The 10,390-nt window shown below is 33.2% G+C and overlaps 1 pseudogene; it reads left to right on the top strand.

Moving 5' to 3' along the window:
* Positions 1-8,419: 8,419 nt before the first annotated feature.
* On the top strand, positions 8,420-10,144 carry LOC140663650 (uncharacterized; annotated as a pseudogene).
* Positions 10,145-10,390: the final 246 nt, after the last annotated feature.

Here is a 10,390-nt window from a genome sequence, read left to right as displayed (position 1 = left end):
ATATATATATATATATATATATATATATATATATATAATATACATATATATATATATGTATATGTATGTATATATATATTATATATATATATATATATATATATATATATACAATATATATATATATATATATATATATATATATTCGCATGCATAACATATTAATAGAATTTTTAATATCTTTATTAATAACTTATTTTATTTATTATATATTTTGTATTATATATTATTATTATATTATTTATTATTATCATTATATTTATTATTTATTAATATAATTTTATTTATTATTTATAATTATGAAAATAAAATTTGTATAGCGAGAAAAATTTTAATGACGATTTATGGCGTAACATATATATATATATATATATATATATATATATATATATATATATTAAATATGTTACAATAGTATATTATGACAATAACATACTATTACAATTCTGACAATAGCTTTCCACATCACCCGTGAGGTACTATAGTTTGATGCGTTTTTTTTAAAGTGGTTTCCCCAGTAGGCCTATTCCACTAATAAGAAAATATGTGGCTTAACGAACAGAACAGCAATATGTTTCATAAGATATCAGAAAGATATAAGAAAAGAATCAGAAAAAACCAATGTAACTAATTTAAATGTAATTCAAAATAAAAATTTCCTCTAATGCGATCTTCTGGGTCGTTTGCACGATTCTACTAATAATGGTACATCCACAGAAATTTTAGAAGAACTAGCTCGCATCAGCGAGGACAATGTTTTGTCGTTTAAAGAAGATCGTTTTTCTGTTTTTGTAAAGTTCATTTTGGAAAAAGAGCATTCACATAAATATGTGGACCCAAACATGGAGAAAATTCGAAGTCCGAAATTTTTAAGATGTGGATAATAAGATGTATCTAAAATTTTGAAAAATTCGATCCCCTTTTCTAACTGTGCCTTCAGAGTAAGATCACATTGCAAATCGCAAAGTTCTGTCTGAAATTCTAGGCTTTGTTCCTCGATTTGCACAGTGAGAGGATTCTCAAAGAGTATTAAATCTTTTCTTAGCGTTTCGAAATCAGTGAAACGCGTATTGAATTGATTTATTAGAGAATCAACAATATATATTTGTTTTGTAAAATTACAATTTGTGCCGTATTCTTCAAAGAGAATCTGGCAAGAGGGAAAAAAGTGAAGAATATTATTTACTAAATGATTTTTAAATAATTGCAGCTTTCTGCGAAAGGAATCGACATGACTAACTAATTGCGAAATTATTTGATTGGTCTTTTGCAGCTTTAAATTTAAAGTATTCAAATGATTTGTCATGTCAGTTATGAAAGCAAGCTCGCAAAGCGAATCTAAATCTTCAAAAAAAAATTTAAATTCATCAAATTTTGCAGGAAATTCGTCTTGCAAGAAAAGGAAGATTTCTTTTCTTATTGCAAAGAACTTTTCTAAACATTTTCCTGCACTAAGCCACCGAACTTCACAATACAGAGGCACATCTGTATAAATTGCGTTATGCTCCTCGAGAAAGCATAGAAACTTTCGATGAGAAAGAAATTTGTGACCGCCTTTAATTGTATTAACAATTTTTGTAACAGTTTTCATTGCGGTGCATAGTTTCACAACTTTTCCACATAACGCTTCTTGATGAATTATGCAATGAATAACAGGAAATTTTAAACCTCGCTGCTTTAATTGACCAAAAAATCCATTTTTCGAACCTATCATTGCCTTTGCGCCATCAGTTACGATAGCTGAACACTTTGAAAAATCGATATCAAATTTTGTAAGAGTTTGGTTAACAGCTTCGAAAATATCCACACCCATAGTTGTCTTATGAAGCGGGACAAAATCTAAAAGTTCCTCAACATATGAAAAATCGTTTTACACGATTCGAGCAAAAATGCTTAATTGACTTACATGCCGATTATCGGTACTCTCATCAAGACATAAAGAAAAGAACGAGCAAGATTTTAATAAAGATTTTAATTTTTGTTCTAGACTAAAAGCGATATCACTTATTCGAGATTTGACTACTTTGTCACTTAAAGGAATACTAGCAGCTTCTTCAAGAGTCAACGAATTTCCGAATGACTCTACTGCTGCGATGAGACATTCTTTTACAAATTTTCCTTCAGTAAATGGCTTAGAATTTTTCGCGATAATATTTGCAATAGCATACGATGCTGTGAGAGCTTTTACCGAAGGGGTATTATTATCAAGATTCGAATCTTCGAGACTATAACCTTCTTGATAAATTAATTTTAAACCTTCAATTAAATTTAATTTCTCCTGGTTCACATATTGTGAATATTCATTTAAATGTTTAACTTTATAATGCCTATGAAGAATATATTTTTTAACGACAGAAGGTTGATAACCACACAGAAGACAAGTGGTTTTATTGTTAATAAATGCGAAAAAAATTTCTTCCCATACCTTATCAAAATATTGCACGTATCTTTGTTCGCTATCCATATTTTCAACACAGCTGAAAGGAGAAAAAAATCCAGCACAAAAAAACACAAGAGAAAAAAAGATATTTATAATTCCTATTACACTACTCACTACTGTATTGGTTAAAAACTAATATATTATTGACACTATTGCATTATCGTTATGTAAACAGTATTTACACAATATAAATATCAACACTTGTATTTTCACACGAGACGTTTAAAGGGCACGTTTCACGCGTAATGCGATACCGCTGCCGTTGAGAACTCTTGCTGCGTGTTATCACTGCGCATTGACTTGCAATTGTTTTATCTCCTCCGTTGTTTCTCAACGGCAGCGGTCTGTGTAATCTTATTATCCACATCTTAAAAATTTCGGACTTCGAATTTTCTCCATGTTTGGGTCCACATATTTATGTGAATGCTCTTTTTCCAAAATGAACTTTACAAAAACAGAAAAACGATCTTCTTTAAACGACAAAACATTGTCCTCGCTGATGCGAGCTAGTTCTTCTAAAATTTCTGTGGATGTACCATTATTAGTAGAATCGTGCAAACGACCCAGAAGATCGCATTAGAGGAAATTTTTATTTTGAATTACATTTAAATTAGTTACATTGGTTTTTTCTGATTCTTTTCTTATATCTTTCTGATATCTTATGAAACATATTGCTGTTCTGTTCGTTAAGCCACATATTTTCTTATTAGTGGACTAGGCCTACTGGGGAAACCACTTTAAAAAAAACGCATCAAACTATAGTACCTCACGGGTGATGTGGAAAGCTATTGTCAGAATTGTAATAGTATGTTATTGTCATAATATACTATTGTAACATATTTAATATATATATATATATATATATATATATATATGTTACGCCATAAATCGTCATTAAAATTTTTCTCGCTATACAAATTTTATTTTCATAATTATAAATAATAAATAAAATTATATTAATAAATAATAAATATAATGATAATAATAAATAATATAATAATAATATATAATACAAAATATATAATAAATAAAATAAGTTATTAATAAAGATATTAAAAATTCTATTAATATGTTATGCATGCGAATATATATATATATATATATATATATATATATATATATATATATATTGTATATATATATATATATATATATAATATATATATACATACATATACATATATATGTATATGTATATTATATATATATATATATATATATATATATATATATATATATATATATATATAATAGCTTTACATAACATATTAATAATAGAATTTTTAATATTTTTACTTATAATTTATTATTATATATTTTATATTACATATATTATTGTTATATTATTTATTATTATTACATTTATTATTATTACATTTATTATTTATTGACATAATTTTATTTATAATTATTTATAAAAAGAAAAATTATTTAGCGAGAAAAACTTTCATGATGTGACGATTTGTGTGCCTAACATATGGATCCCAATATATTTCTTACAGAGACGCGCCTGAAGCGATTCGGCGGCTCGGCCGTCGAGTCTCGAGCGCTAGTGGGAGAAAGGAGGCGTCGCCTCGGAAATCGGCCTGAAAAGGGCAACTAACTCCGAGCACTGTTCTACTGTAATACATATGCATATAAATATATATATGTTCACATCATAATATAACATTATTTTAACCCAAATTATATTTTAACAAAAATCAATTTCACCTTGAATTCATATCTTAATATAATTCTAATTGTATCACATCAGTCATCACTTTAACACACTGTACTTGACATTATATGACATAATATTGTTTTAACAACTTTGATTTTGTTAAACTATTATAATTATGATATAAACACATACTTATACTATTAATGCAATAAATTGTCCCACCCTTAAGCTCCGAAATAAGAATTTATTACTGTAAGCCAGATATACATACGATATATATGTACAGGGTGGACCATTTTAATCCATCCAGTTGAATATCTCGAAAACCAAGCCCGGGAGAGAAAATGTTTTAGATAGTTGTATGGTTTCGAGGAGGAGCACCATAAGATGATACCATTGGTTTGACCTTGAAAAGTTATTTGAAGGTCACGTGAAGGTCACTTCAAGTTTTTTAAATGGAACACCCTATATATTTTTACATATTTTTGTAGCTCATCTCGAGAGCTTTCCAAAACACTTATGACAAAATATTTTTCATTAAGTATTTTTTTAGTTATAAGGCTTCAAAGTTGCAGTATTTAGACATAAAATACAAGATATCTCGTAAAATATTCATTTTTTGATTATCTTACTCTAATACTTTTTGCACAGAATAACGAGACGAATCAATTGGCATAATTAAAACACATAATTATGTTAAAGTAAAAATCTGAATTTGCAACTAACCGTTACACATTTTTACTTTAACATAATTATGTGTTTTCTTTACACCAATTGATCTGTCTCATTATTCTGTGCATAAAAGTATTAGAGTAAGATAATAAAAAAATGAATATTTTACGAGATATCTTGTATTTTATGTCAAAATACTGCAACTTTGAAGCCTTATAACTCAAAAAATACTTAATGAAAAATACTTTGTCATAAGTGTTTTGGAAAGCTCTCGAGATGAGCTACAAGAATATGTAAAAATATATAGGGTGTTCCATTTGAAAAACTTGAAGTGACTTTCACGTGACCTTCAAATGACTTTTTAAGGTCAAACCAATGATACCATCTTATGGCCCCCTCGAAACCATACAACTTTTGTCTGAAACATTTATTTCTCCCGGGCTTGGTTTTCGAGATATTCGACTGGATGAATTAAAATAATAATACTAACTGTGTCATGAAGTGTGTCCTTGCCAGTGCATATTTCCACATATCGGTCGAAATTGTCGAATGCAACCCCCGTATTCAAGTCTCCCAATAGTACAATTCCTTGTGGACAAATTTTCGAACTATTAGTTAAAGCAAAAGTTTCTTCCGTTTCAAGCTCTTCTATCATATTATAGCTGCAGCAATGACCGAGCCTATTTAAAATATCAATAATCTTTCGGCTGCTTATTAGACTTTTTAATGCCACCCCTAAAGTAATATGTTTTGAAGTTTTCAGCCGGGCATTTGTAATAGCATAAATGATATCCTCGGCAAAAGATGTAACTTTCCGCAAACAATCTGAACTGTTTCTACGTCTGGGATTAACGCCACCAAGTAGTGTAACTAAAAAGTCGTGAAGCTCTTCAAAAATGCTGCATTAAATCTTTTGCAGTTAAATTATTGGGCAATTGGACTTTTTTTATTTTACAGATTTTTTCTCTCAGAGCAAGCGCTGCATCTCTTATATTATTAGCTTCTTTCAAAGATGAATATACGAAATTGTCTATAACAACATCGGGATGTTTCACTAGATTTTGATTGTGAATTGAAACAGTTTTAATTCGACTTCCAAATGTTTTAACAATTTTCTCTTCCAAATGCTGTGCAGTGAATAAATTTTTCTCACACTCGGACTTCTCTTGCAGAACTCGACGTAAACTACTCTTATAACAATTGCAGAGAAAATTTAAAAAATAACATTTTTTATTTTCCATAATATTTTCTTTGATGAAAGAAACACACTTCATCATATACCATCTTATGATATTTCCGTTTTGTGTGCCAAGAAGTCGATTCTTTTTTTGAGTCCTCAGCTGATCGGAACTTATTGTAATAAGAGACTCTACAATTGTTGTGGTACATTAAAATATGACATTGTTCAATTTTATTCAGCAATTGTAAATCATCTAATTCTCTTGTCTGCGGTTCAATATTCTCTTGAAAAGATTGTTTCTCAGCTGTATGCAGTGTATGTTCTTTTCCCTTGATTTTTAACCGAGCTTTATTACAGAATATACATACTTTTATATTTACTGGTGAGCTACTTGTTATGGTATCCTCGGATGACAGTATTTCTGCACGTGTTTCGACATTATCGACAATGGCATCTCGGGATGAGGTTGATAATTGCGGTGATACGAATGTTGTGCTCGATATTTCGACAGTTTCTTTCTCAAAATATTTTTTTTTAGCGTAGTGAAATTTTTATAACACTTGTGGTGGTATCCTTCCGTGATGTTTACACTTGTCGGTAGTTTAATATCACCATATTTCAAACCATGCTTCAATCGTATTTTCTTTATGTTATTACATTTATTCAATGTGGCTTTAGCGAAAAAAATCACTTTATCACCTTGGCAATGACAAATTACACAAACTGGCACGGTTTCTTCCATATTTAACAAAATATCACTGAAAATTGTGGCACAACGTGGACGAGAAAGATCTTCGACTGCTTGTAGGCTACAACTGATAAAAAACAAAGCCGGTTAAAGGGGAAGGGGGGGAGGCAAACAGAACCGAGAGAGGTAGATGTGTAGATGTTTTGAGTATACAATAAAGGGCGACGAAAAATACGATATACTCATTACGTGGCGATGACGAATATATTGTGTCCTTGCGTCTGCCAAGGTGTTTGACTCAAAAATTTTGTCTGCCTTTTTAAATGCAAAATTATTATAATTTTCCAAAAATTTTAATTGTCCCAATCTTACTGACATGACGTAAGTATGCCACATATTTTCTCAACCTTTCTGGCTGTCTGCCGCCATGTTCTCATTCACCAAACTGTCTGCCATTATAATATATTTCATAAAATATTATTCAACGTCATCACACAAAAAATCAGCCTTACTTATATTATGTTTTTGTATTGATTTTTTTTAGCCTTCAACCTCTACCGCTACTCTATCCACCAATGATGCTGCGGCAGACTTATCAATTAAATTTTACCTATGTCAAGAGAGTACAATATTTTGTTTATGAAATCACGTAACTATTTTTGTCGCTGGCTCTCCGTCTAATACTCTTATTAACATACATATATATACAAATATATATATATATACATATATATATGTATATATATATATATATATATATATATACACATATATATATATATATATATATATATGATATACCTTGAGAAAAAAGTATTTGTTTGATACCGTATAATTTCCATGCATTAATTTTTGGTCTTTCCTCGAAAATGAGAGCTTTTTTAAACTGCGCACCAGTTTTATACGGAGGCCACCAAACTTGTTTCTTTAGAGGCGTAAACCACGACTGATGCACTAAAGCAATTTCTGCGGCTTCACTAATATCACTGTCGTAATCCGAAACACTTACCTGGAAAGGAAAAGTAAATACATAAAATTAAGAAATAAGAAACTAAAATTAAGCAAGCAAAGCAAGGCATTAAAAGAATTAAATAAGAAAATTAAATAAGAATTAAATAGAAAGATGAAAAAAGAAAAATAAGACCAACAAGAAAGCAAGTCACGGTCAAGCTGAATAAGCATTACAACACCCGAGCACGGAGCACGTCCCGCGCTTCGACCCAGAAAAACCTCATCCTTCCACCCTCGAAATTAAAGCGATATATAAACCGATCGCGAGACCCATCGCGGTCGCTCGTAAGAAAGTAGCTAATAAGAAAGCCGCGCGTAAATAAGTTATCGACTTATCGACACGGTTCGTCTACACGACGACCGAATACGCGAGTTAACAGTAGTGTGAGAATAGTGTAACAGTACGACCGAAATATATTCTTTTACTAAACAAGTACGGAGTGCGTTTATTTGCTACCTGAGTTCCAACTCTTTGGGCAAATATCCTGAAAGACCCTATCCTCACAGGCACAACATTAATTGGTGGCAGCGGTGGGATACGCCAGCACAAGTAACGCAAGGGAAATAAAGGACGTCGTGACCAAACACACCCACTACAACAGAGAAGACAACCAGGAAACTTCCCGAACACCCGGTACGTTGAGACGACAGCCAGACCGCAACCTGAGAAGGCACCGACTTACCTCAAACAGCGAGCGATCAAATAAAATGCGGTTCATCGTACTAATGTAAGCCGAACGAAAAATTTACTATTGTAACGCGTGAATGTCGGAAGGACGAAACGAACGACCAAATAATAGAGCGAACGCATCGTGGCTACACAGCGGATCGACGGAAAAAGCCATGGCCAATAGTTTAATAAGCTCGCAAAAAATAGCAGAAACCGCGCTTAGAGACATTAGTAATAGAGTTCGCAGACATTTAGAGACATATTACTCAAGCGAAAGTTTTCCCGAAAACGAACCCAGAGCGAACGTATTAGCAGAACGCGAACTCCCGGTCAACGAAATAGATCGTAACATAATCGCGAATCAAGACGGTCAGTTATCTGACGTCGAGTCAGCGATAAGCACATCAAGCCGTGTAACACACCGATGCGAATTTTCATTAACGTCCTACGACTCAAGTATTTTAAATCCGGAATTAGAATACCGCGAGAGAAGAAACATGATCCGAACACCTCCGGTAGCTCAACCGAACATCACTGCCGACAAGGTCGATAAGGAAATCGAACGCTTACACAACGAGATAAGCGAGGAATCGGCGGAACCACGTGCACAGGGACACGTCGAACCGAGACCCGGAACAAGCGGTACAAACGATAATAGTAGAGAGATGATACAGGAAATGCTGATGCAGGAAATTCGGAACTTACACCTTGAAATCGATTATATTCGCGAAAGACAGGAAACGCGAAATAACGGAAGCCTAACGCCAACAAATCACAGACGCGAAGTTGAAGAAGACTACTCGCCCGACGATGTACGATACCGTCGAGGACGCGGAAGTTTACCCTTGAAAGAGGCACGAAGCCTAATACCAGAATTCGACGGATCGCCAAATAAACTACAAGAATTTTTAAGCGCAACAACATACGCGGTCGAAAATATTGACCCATTAGACAAAGTCACTCTGTTAGGTGCCGTACTATGTACCAAATTAAAAGGCAGAGCGATGCTAGATTTTCAGACGCGAAAGATCCGAAATTTTGTACAATTAAAACAAGAACTAGAAGCGTGCTATGCTAGTAGAAAGAGCACGACACATTTACAAATAGAATTCAATACGCTAAAACAGAAAACCGGCGAAAGCGCAAGAGCATACGGACTTCGAACAGACAAACTAGCAATAGAACTATACGAGTCGATGCTAGACGGACAAAATTATGCGACGAAGCACAAGCGGATAATCTTTAAAATAATACAGCAGCAAGCCTTAGAGAATTTCCAAATTGGATTACACGACGACATTAAAACCGTGGTACGTTCTCGAGGATACATGACACTGTAAGAAGCGATATCAGCCGCGAGCGCGGAAGAAAAGGTTAAGGGATCGGCATGTGCCGGCGCACGACCAAAGAACGCTACAACGCCCGCGTATAATCATGAAAATAAGAGAACTGCACAATGCCAGAAATGCGGAAAAATGGGGCATAACGGACGAGAATGCCGAACGAGTAGATACGCGACGCGATTTTCATTACCAAAACCGGAGCGACCCTCGCGCGTGAATACCGTGGATAAATATTGCAACTATTGCAAAAGGACCGGACATAGGCAAGAAGAATGCTGGATATTACACGGACGACCATATAAGGACCAGCCTAATCGTACAAAACGAAATCAACCACCACGGGAAATTAAAAATCGGTATAACGATGAAAGAAGAAAAAAGAGATCTGATTCCGTTCGAAGTAGCGACAAGAAGGAGAAAGAAGATAAGAAACAACGTCGACCTGCCGCCGAGTATCACGTATCACACGTAAGATGAACGCCTCACTCACACACAGGCCTAGACTTAGTTGCATTACCCATGCGAGAAGCAAAAGGAGGAAAAATAAATTTATTATGCGATACGGGAGCAGCCATTTCTCTTATCAAAGTGAGAAATCTAAAAGGAGAAACGATGATAACCGAAGATAAAATAACCCTCACGGGTGTGACGGGACACCAGGTATATACCATTGGACGAATAAATGCGACGATAAAGTTGCGAAATGAAAAAATAAAACATAGA

Source organism: Anoplolepis gracilipes, chromosome 3, assembly GCF_047496725.1.
Source record: "Anoplolepis gracilipes chromosome 3, ASM4749672v1, whole genome shotgun sequence".
Classification (NCBI taxonomy): Eukaryota; Metazoa; Arthropoda; class Insecta; order Hymenoptera; family Formicidae; genus Anoplolepis; species Anoplolepis gracilipes.
This window is presented reverse-complemented; position numbering and strand designations above follow the sequence as displayed.